This window comes from Nanorana parkeri, unplaced genomic scaffold (assembly GCF_000935625.1).
Source record: "Nanorana parkeri isolate BGI_ZX_2015 unplaced genomic scaffold, ASM93562v1 scaffold67, whole genome shotgun sequence".
Classification (NCBI taxonomy): Eukaryota; Metazoa; Chordata; class Amphibia; order Anura; family Dicroglossidae; genus Nanorana; species Nanorana parkeri.
This window is the reverse complement of record NW_017306335.1, coordinates 2,377,016-2,386,667: the sequence shown is the minus strand read 5'-3', so window position 1 is coordinate 2,386,667 and position 9,652 is coordinate 2,377,016. Positions and strand designations below refer to the sequence as shown.

The window sequence follows — 9,652 nt, the reverse complement described above, 5'->3', positions numbered from 1 at the left end:
CAGCATGCGCTGACCCAGCTCTGTCATTTTACGTGGCCTACCACTTCTATATTTAGTAGCAAGGAAATTTCACGGAACACCTGAATCCAATGATTTGGAGGGGTGTCCCAATACCTTTTGGCAAGTGTGTGTGTGTGTGTATACACACACACAAACCCCATTTCTAGGGTGTTTGTGTTGATTCCAAGCTGTATTGAGCATGTTCTGTCCTGTGGCATGCAGGGACGTGTTTGGAACGGCGGTATAATTCTCGGCAGTGACACATCAGGGAAGTAGATGGTAAAGGGACTAAACAATCTGTCATTATCCAATTCTGCAAGTCTGTGTCTCCCGCTCTTGTGCGGGCTTGTCCGCCCCTGCCGCCCTGGGGCCACAACATGGCTGATCCGTAGCACATGTGCCAGGGAATTTTTATAACCATTTTTAGTGTTGCACTTTGTTATTTGTAAAAGGTGTAAAGTGATAAATCTGAATCTCTGCTCAGCTGAGCGCTGGTTCTTGTAGGCGGTTAATGGGGGAGGTCTACTGATGGCTGGAACTGCATTGTGTGTCATGGATAGTTGGCCAGAACTCAGAGTGAAATGGTGTCAGCGCATTGAGGAAGTCCGTCCTATGGGCATCTTCAATGAGTAAGTTTACAAATTTCTAGATGGATCTGGTTATTAGGAACGGGATAGAACATATACGAATCCAGATTTATTTTTAGTTTTTGACCACAGATATTCTTTAACAACAAACCAAACGTTCCCCTATAAGAGAAGATGAAATGTAACCTCCAATTCTGACCCGGTACAAGTGTATCCCAATCCAAGGACAAGAATATATTGCGGCTTACCGGTCCTTAGATGTGATGGCCGCTTTAGTTTTAGTTTGGTAATCTGCAATATATTACATTTTATTGTTGGGTGTAGATATCCTTTAAGCTGAATGAATTAAAGTAGTATGAAACTCTCAAGCTTTTTTTCCATGATCAGACAAATACACATCGCCCAGCAAAGGATTACTTACCATTTTTTCACCAATAACTTCCAATCGTCATGTTTCCAAACCGCTCCAACTCTCTCAGCTCAGGCCAGTAAAAGATGACAAGGGACAGAGCACTCTCCAGCAGCTGTCCATCGACTAGCTCAGAGAAGGATAGATGATTAGGGAGCTGGGAAGCGTCTTGCCTTGCTGTGCCTGTGTGTTTGAGGGGACGCACACAGCTTGTACACGCACACAAGGGTGACTCCATAGGAACCCGTAATGGAAAGGAGCCTCCCTAAAACAGGATATCGGGACCAGTACTCAAGGAACAAGCTGATTTTTACAGGAAACAAACTTTTAGGCTAGGTTCTCACTAGGGCGATCCGTGACCGTGTGGAAATTGTGCACAAAACCACGCGGATGGCCACGGATTCACACACCGCCGCCGATCGCGCTGACGTTTCCATTATTTTCCAATGGCACCCCAGTCGCGCCAGGCAGATTGCGCCGTTTCCCACCACGATATCGCCCATGCAATCACACACGATCTCGGTTCAAAAAAACGGGTGGTGTGTGTCACAAAAAAAGGTGCATGTACCTTTTTTCAGCGATTGCTGCGCTGATTGTTGTGCGGATATAACCCTATTGAAATCAATGGGGCTGCAGGGCAATCGCTGTGTGCAACCATGCACGATCAAACGTTCCGGGAGCGCCCATATCTGAACCTAACCTCACACATGAAGGAGCAGCGTCCATTGTGAGTGATTTAATCATGTGTGTTGGGGGAATTTATCAAAACTGGAGCAGCTGTGCCTGGCAACCAATCAGCTTCTTTCATTTTCAAATCTTAGCTGAACAAACTGAAAAGAGAAGCTGATTTGTTGCCACGGGGCAACTGCTCCAGAGTTTCTGCTCCAGATTGATGTGTGTGTTAGAACAGTTAGAATATACATAGTCATGATGGCTTTTTGGGGTTGGGTCACATGGCCAGCGCGGCCTCGGTAAACACGTCGGACTCTGAAAAGACTTTTTGTTTCTGCACAAACCGTGACTTGTTATCAGCCGGGAGTCTTGTGAGTTGGTGAATGAGAAATCTGTGGTCGGAGCTGTGCGGAGCAGATAGTAGCGCTTGGCTGCAGCTCGGCAACGCAAAGGTTCAGCGGCTTGAAGAAGGCCGTTTGTTTTACATAAAGAAAAGGCAACCCAGGCCCCCCAGCTATGCTGAAACTACTAATTCCATCATGCCTCTACCTCTGAGTCATGACTGTGGCTGTTAAAAGTCTTGCAATGCCTTGTGGCACTTGTAGTTCTACAACAGCTGGAGTGTTTTTCAGCACAGCCCCAATACATGAACAGGGCAATGTTGCTTTGGTTTAAAATGGGCAACACAATGGTGTTCAGGGAAAAAAAAGCTGCTACTGGCATGCAGTTGTTTTTTTTCAGCGCGGTAAGATGTGACTCACTCACTACGCTGTGCCAAGAGAACTTAATACAATTGTCAATAAAGTTCTAACAAAAAAATAAACCATTGTAGTATTATTATTAGTATTATTATAAATGTGTATAATTTCTTTTGGAATAATAATATATATATAAAACTATACACACTACATTTATATTACATATATTATTTTTTTAGTACATGTTGTTCACACGCTGTATTTTTGTGTTCTTTATGTAACCTCTGTCATTTGCGTCCTGTACGTTGGCGGGCTGCTGAGCAGTGCGGAATCCGCCACATCCGATGGGCAGGCGCAGGAAGCCGATCTTGGTGCGTTTCTCATTGCAGAATTGACTTTTGTTGACCTTTCGGTGACTGCCGTCCGCAGCCGTTTCCCAGATGAGTTATCATGGCCTCAGGAACTCCTTCTTCCCAGGCTTTCGTCTCCTTCTCTTTTTTTTCTGTTTATGTTTTCAGCCTCTTTGTGTGTTTTTATAATGCGATGTGCAGTCATCCTTCAAAATGGGACCACTTTGTGACCCCCCACGTCTTTGGTGTGTGTGTGTGTGTGTGTGTGTGTGTGTGTGTGTGTGTGTGTATTAAAAATAGACATTATTTAAAGGGATACTGCAAACATTCTGACAAAACCTGCAGGCAGTCCTAGTGGGCTTAGTATTTGGATATATATTTTCAGGTTAAGTCCATGCATGCTAAGTAATGTACTAGTGTGACTACATGTGTGTTACCTCTCACCGAGAGGACCCAGTCATACAAACCCTGTTGCCTGTGCAGTTCTTGACAAAATGAACCGGTAATGTAATTACCTGCTGCTGCTTTTTTATTGACCAATCAGCAGTCAGTTTGGCTGGTCTGTGACCAATCTGGTGGGATGTTGGAATCACAAGATTGAACAGAAATAAAAATCTTTTGGCGTGTAAAACCATTCCTGTATCAGTAGATCCACTGGGTGTTCAGTGTGTTTTGTCTGCAGTTCCACTTTAATGATTTCTTTGTTTTAATGTACAGGTGCATATCATTTGTACATCTGTAAGTACAGAGTGCTTGTTCAGACACTTCCTGTTTTCAGGTGACAACTGTTTTTCGATTGTGCTCCTGTGTTGTCACCCTGCTGCATACTTCCCCTGATGGAGACTAGAAACGCCTGTGCCGATTGCACAGGCATCAGGGAGCCAGTCCAGAGCAATGATGTGCGTATAGACAGGAAGTGGCTGAAAGAGGCTGGCGGGGTTCAGCAGCACTAAGATGGGGAAAAGGATGATAAAGAGGAGATTTTATGGGGAACACATGGCAGTTGTTTGATGCACAATGCATGGAGCAGTTAGGATTTAGATCTATACATTATTCAGATCCTGCGTTTGCTGGATTTTGTGGCCGTGCCCCTCAGAGGAGCCTCTGCAGCCTTCTTGCAGCATTATCTCTCTATGTCTCTTTCAAATTACAAAGCGGCATCTCGCGCATCCAAATTTAGCCTCCCTTCCCCTCCGCCGTGTTATTTAGCTGCTCGTATAATCGCCACTTTGTTCCTCTCCCCCGTCAGGGGACAAGTTGTATCGCCGCGCAAGGAAATTGTGTCTGCAATTGTGGCATCTCCGGAGCATTACCCGTCCTCGCCGACTCCTCCAAGTCACAGAACGACCCGAGGGTCTCCTGTCATTATCGGGAAGGGGGGGAGGTGACAACGCTCTGCGCTCTTTGTCCATCCGCACTTCTCTGTGCACTTCTCTGATCCTTTGTGCGTTCTGAGGAGACGATATAATGTAACAGAGGTGTCAGTGTTTGTTCCTTCTACGGAGCTTAGAAGACGGTGAGTGCGCAATTGTTTTCCCTACAGTATGTGGCAGACGGGCGATTGGTGACAGATTGTGCGCGGCCTTGCGCGTTCAGTCGCTGTTTTGGCTTCAGCCTGCGTTTCTTATAAGGAGTGTCTGTTTTGTTTTAGTTTTGCTATGTGATGAGGATTCAGTCATAGATTCTGGTATGTACAAATACCTGAGGATGCATTTAGGGTGCATTCACACTGAAATGTGTGCGTTGGACGTGACCCAACAGGAGTGCGTTCACATGCATTGGCATAGTGCGTAACATGCTTTGCGTTACATTGCTATTTGGGGGGGGGATTTGTTTTGTTTAATTTTTACAGTAAGCTATATAGGGTATTGGTTCTGCCTTGCGCTGATGTCCGTTGCATTGCATTGAACTGCTCCCATTTACAGCCATTCATTTTCAGATGTCTTTGCATTGGCATCTGTTGAAAAAAAAAAAACTGATGCCAACGCATGCGGTGTGAATGGGGCCTTAGAAAAGTTGTGTCAGGCAGATGCATTCGTGTGACACTAGCACCCCTTGATGGTGCTGATGAGTATAGGTCACCTAGGGGCGTTCGTGCCATGCGATCGGCACCCCGGGCGGAACTTTGATAAACAAACCCCTTCAAGGTGTATGGAAACCCCAACACTGAACTTCTCATATTTGCTCCCTTTTGGTCTGTTATATACACCATTGGAAGCATTTTGTTATAACCGTTTGGTAAGTGCAAAAAATACCTGTTGATCCTGCCAGAAATCACACCTTTGCAGTCGGCAGAGCTCATGGTTGCTGCATGATTCTAGAGCTCTAGCTCTGATGCAACAGAACGTGTGTCAGACCTCTGCAGAGAGACCACTGCTTCCACACAGAGAGCAAGGGTTGTACTCTATGGTGTGCTGGCAGGGGACAGGCTCTTCTACTCAGATTGTGGCTGCTTTCTAAAAGCAAACTGTAGGATTTTGTACAGCTTTTGCTTTGATGCATCTGGAATGATTGTCAATTGGGGTTAAGGGCCAGTGCACACCAGATTCAGTTGTGATGCAGTCCGTTCCGTTTTGCAGCTGCATCAAAAACGCATCACAGTGCTTTTCTATCGTAATTCTTGTGCTCTATTCACAGCAGTGCAGTCCGTTCCGATTTAGCCAGAGAAAATACTGCTTGCCCTATCGGAACGCACCTGAAATCCCATTTTAAGCAACAAACACCTCTTGCAGACGCACGAGATTCTGGTGTGAACTAGCCCTTAGGCAGGGGTCTCAAACTCATTTGACTCCCATGAGGCCACTTGCCAAATTTCGTCCATCAAAATAAAATGTCATTATATCCAGTATGGTACAACGGACCCCAATACACACACAATAAGGCCCCATTCATATCTGTTATTTTAGGTCCATATAGGGATTCCTGCATCAGGAACTTGCGTTTTTCTGCAGCAGGAATGCCTAATCTTGTGTTTACAAGTGGCAGCTGTCACCCATTCAAGGTAATGATCAGGTGATAGCCGCTGCATGTAAACGCCTGCATACCGCATGTAATTGTATGTGATATGATTACATGCGGTTAGAAAACACTCTCCCTGGTTGCACAATTGATGCGTACAGGGAGAGTGACTGATTCCTAACCAAATGTAATCATATCACATTCCATTACATGCAGCTGCTGTCATTTGATCATTAACTTGAATAGGCGATATCTGTCACTTGTAAACACCAGATTAGGCATTCCTGCTGCAGGAAAACACAAGTTCCTGATGCAGGAATTTCTAAATGCACCTAAAGATACAGGTGTGAATGTAGCCTAAATCTGCCAATACACCTGACGATTATCGTACGATTTTCGTATAACGAGCACGCTAGAAAACCCGCCGAAAATCTACGATTTTCAGGGGGTTGGTAACTCGATCGCAAAACGAAAGCTGCACGGCCCGAGGTGCGCAAGTGCACACTGCCCGCTCAGCATTGCAATCATCTGCAGGCCCTCCCCTCAGCGGGGAGGCCTTGCGATGATCGCAAGTACGATCTGCCTGTCCATGATGGGGAGGTCGTACGAAATTTTAATCACCTTACATCCATCGCACAACGAAAGTCGTGTGATGGTTGTAAGGTGTATGGCCAGCTTTTATACACTCCAATACAAATAAAAAAAAAACTACCCCTACACATATAAAATGATACGCTCCCCACCACCCCATACACATAAAAAATACACCCCTCGCATATAAAATTAATTTTAAAAAACCACCGCACATCCACATATACAATTAAAATAAATTACAGAGCCCCCTCTCCTGATTTACCTTTTTGCAGTGAGGAGGCAGATCGATTCCTGGTGTTCTAGTGACGATTAGTGAGGTCTGCTGCAGACCTCGCTAATCAATCCTTTCTTTCGGCCGGAGCTCAGAACTGAAGCTCAGTCAACTGAAGTCATCAAGAATAGCTCAGAAACAGCTATTCTTGATGACCAGAGATAAATAATATTGCCCTCTAATAACTGAATAAGGTCTGTGGCCTTCCTGTGTTTTTGGACTCTATGTGATTTTTATTTCTGCAATTTATCAGTGTCGTTCACAACTCTCCCGGATGTTGGGGTACGACGATGTTCACGCTTTGCCGCTGTGGTACATGGCATTACCGTGTGTTATTTTTCATGTTTACATGCACTACATTAGGAAGCCCATTCAGAATGAATGGGCTGGCAATGCACCTCAACTTCCCAGAAAACAGACCTGCATTACTGCATCGTATGGTCATCAGCAGGATGCATTGGGATGTCATTCGGAATGGATGGCACCACGTTGCATTGATTTCAATGTTTCATGCATTACCAAGTGTTGCGGAAGCATGCGTGTTAGCTCACTGCAAGTGGCAGCCCGCATGGAAGTGTATGTGATATGATTACATGCAGGTTAGAATGGATCAATGTGCCTGGACACATCTGTCCTGCTTCCAGCGACCGTGAGCTATTCCAAACCGCATGTTATTGTATCATACACGATTACGCGCGGACTGCCGCTTGCACATTCGGCTGCTGTCAGCCGGTCATTAACTTGGACGAGTACAGTGGCTGCATCTAAATGGGAAACCTGGGATTCTTGCCGCAGGAATCCGTAAGTTCCTGCCGCAGGGATCCCATGCTAATGAGGTAATGCACACGAGCTAACACGCATGTTACCGCAACACTTGGTAATGCATGAAACGCGCATTGATGCAATGTGGTGCCATCCATTCTGAATGGCATCCCAACGCGACCTTCCAGTGACTGTGCGATGCTGACTCTGCCAACTTGTGAAATCCCAATCAGATATGCAAATCTAGGACATGGATTTAAAGCCTGTAAACCTGACAGTACTATCTCACAATCGGCTCATTTCACAAAACGCATAAGGATAAGGATCTTTCGCAAGGATGTGACTTTCACTTTCCAACCTCATTGGACTCGGCTGATAACTGTCACTTTTTTTGGCACGAAGTCTCCTTATCTTGCTATGTTAGCTCTGTCTATTGACCCGAGTCATGTGTACTCACCTGAAACACACGGCTGTTTCCCATTAAAGTCAGTTTGTCGGGACTGCTGTTTCATTTAGTAAATTGTATGTTGGGTTCGGAGCAGCGTCGGTTTTCTCCCACGCAGCTCTGGCCGCCTGGCAGAGGGGAGCAGATTGTCTCCATATGGCGGAGGAGGTCGCAGCACTCTCACAGTCCTCTCTGCTGAAGTTCATGTCAGACTTTCCTGCAGCGATTTGTTATGTCCTGTCATTGTTTGGGGGAGTCTACAATCATGGGGTCAGGTGCATGTAGTGTAGACTTGGATTCCTGGCTGCCGGCTTTTTATAAACCTTTGCAAATGGCAGGCTGCCCCTTTTTCCCCCCAATCTGTGCAATGCGGTAATATACGGCAGGATACGCAGATTAGGGCACATTACAGGAATGCTTGATATCGGCAGTGCGTTTCATTCATATTGAACAGCACCCCAAAGCACTTTGCAAATGCACTCCAGCTTTGCAACGCACCGCAGTGCGCAGAGGTAATCTATCTGTACATTGTGACATGGTGCAGTAAAAAAAAAAAAAAAAAACTAAGGCTGGTTTTTGGTGTGTTGGTAGGCGGTTGGCAAGCATTAAAAATGCGGCTCAACCACTTTGTTTTGCGGCACGTGTGAACATGGCCCAAGTGCCACAGGGTCCCATGCAGCCTCTGAGTCACAGCTTGGGTGCCAGAGAGTTAGAGCCTCTATCAGGATATTATTGTTGTCTGTGTGCCCATTGTGGAGATTTTTCTCTGGCCTACTGTCAGGACAGGAAGTGATATAAAATCTCTCCCTCAGGGCACACAAAAACACAGAGAAGGAAATGTATCAATACTGGAGCAGACAGAATCTGAAGCAGTTGCACAGGGCACCCAACCAATCAGCATCTCCCTTCAGTCACAATTTGAAACCGAAAGAGAGAATCTAATTGGTTGCCATGCACAGCTGCTCCAGATTCGTCTGCTCCTGTTTTGATAAATTCCCCTCATGTAGTGAGAAGTTAGAACTTCTGACAATGGGAGGATTTCATAAAAACTGAAGCAGTTGCCTATGGCAACCTATCAGTTTCTCTGTTTCATTTTAAAACTGAAGAGAGAAGCGGATTGGTTGCCATGAGAAAACGGTCTGCTCCAGTTTTCATGAATTCCTCTCCAATGTTTTTATTGCTGTCTGTTTCTCCCTGTTCCGGTGACAACCGCTCCCCTATTTCTTGTCAGAAGTATGGGGTACTCTGCTGCCGAGCCCTGAATTGGAAGATTGGGTACTGAACGCCAGCTGGGGCTCGTCCTGTTACCCACGGACTGCGCCATTCCAAAGGAAAAGACAGACTGGTCACTTTATTCACCTGCACAACATGAACAGAGAGTCCCTGACCGAAAATGGCCTCCGCTATCGCATTTCACAACCAAAACTGGGCTTAATCATCATTATCAGCATGTGAACGTTCTTCGGTACGCAATTGGTCTTTCCCCTATTTCTTGTGCTGGTATCGCAGGGACAGGAAGTGAATTCCCCCATTGGGGTCACAGAAAGAAGGACTTGTCCAGACCATGGACATGGGGGCGGCACACTTCACCAGCCTGTGCCGCCAGAATCACTTCCAGTGTAAACAGAGTCCTGGCGGTCATAGCCGATGGCAGTCTGTTTAAAGGCGCCCGCTGCCACTGGCATATGACATATGTCGGTAGCAGCGAAAGGGTTAAATGACGTTCGTCAATTCTATGTTCTGATGGTATCTTTCTCGCCGGCAATCCCAACATGCCTTTGGGAGTCATGCCTTTAACTGTCAGTCTTGCAATGCCTCATGGGACTTGTAGTTCTACAACAGCTGGAGTGCCAGAGTTGCCCACCCCTGCTTTATGTCTTGCTGTCTTGCTCCTTCCAACCCCCCC

The 9,652-nt window shown here is 46.0% G+C and overlaps 1 protein-coding gene across 1 annotated transcript in view; it reads left to right on the top strand.

Moving 5' to 3' along the window:
- The first annotated feature begins 4,157 nt into the window (after nucleotides 1–4,157).
- Nucleotides 4,158–9,652, top strand: part of PPFIBP1 (PPFIA binding protein 1) — an 81,178-nt gene continuing 75,683 nt past the window's right edge. The window contains exon 1 of the mRNA XM_018576437.1: nucleotides 4,158–4,232. The gene's annotated coding sequence lies outside the window, so the exon portion shown is untranslated. The remainder of the gene's footprint in view (nucleotides 4,233–9,652) is intronic.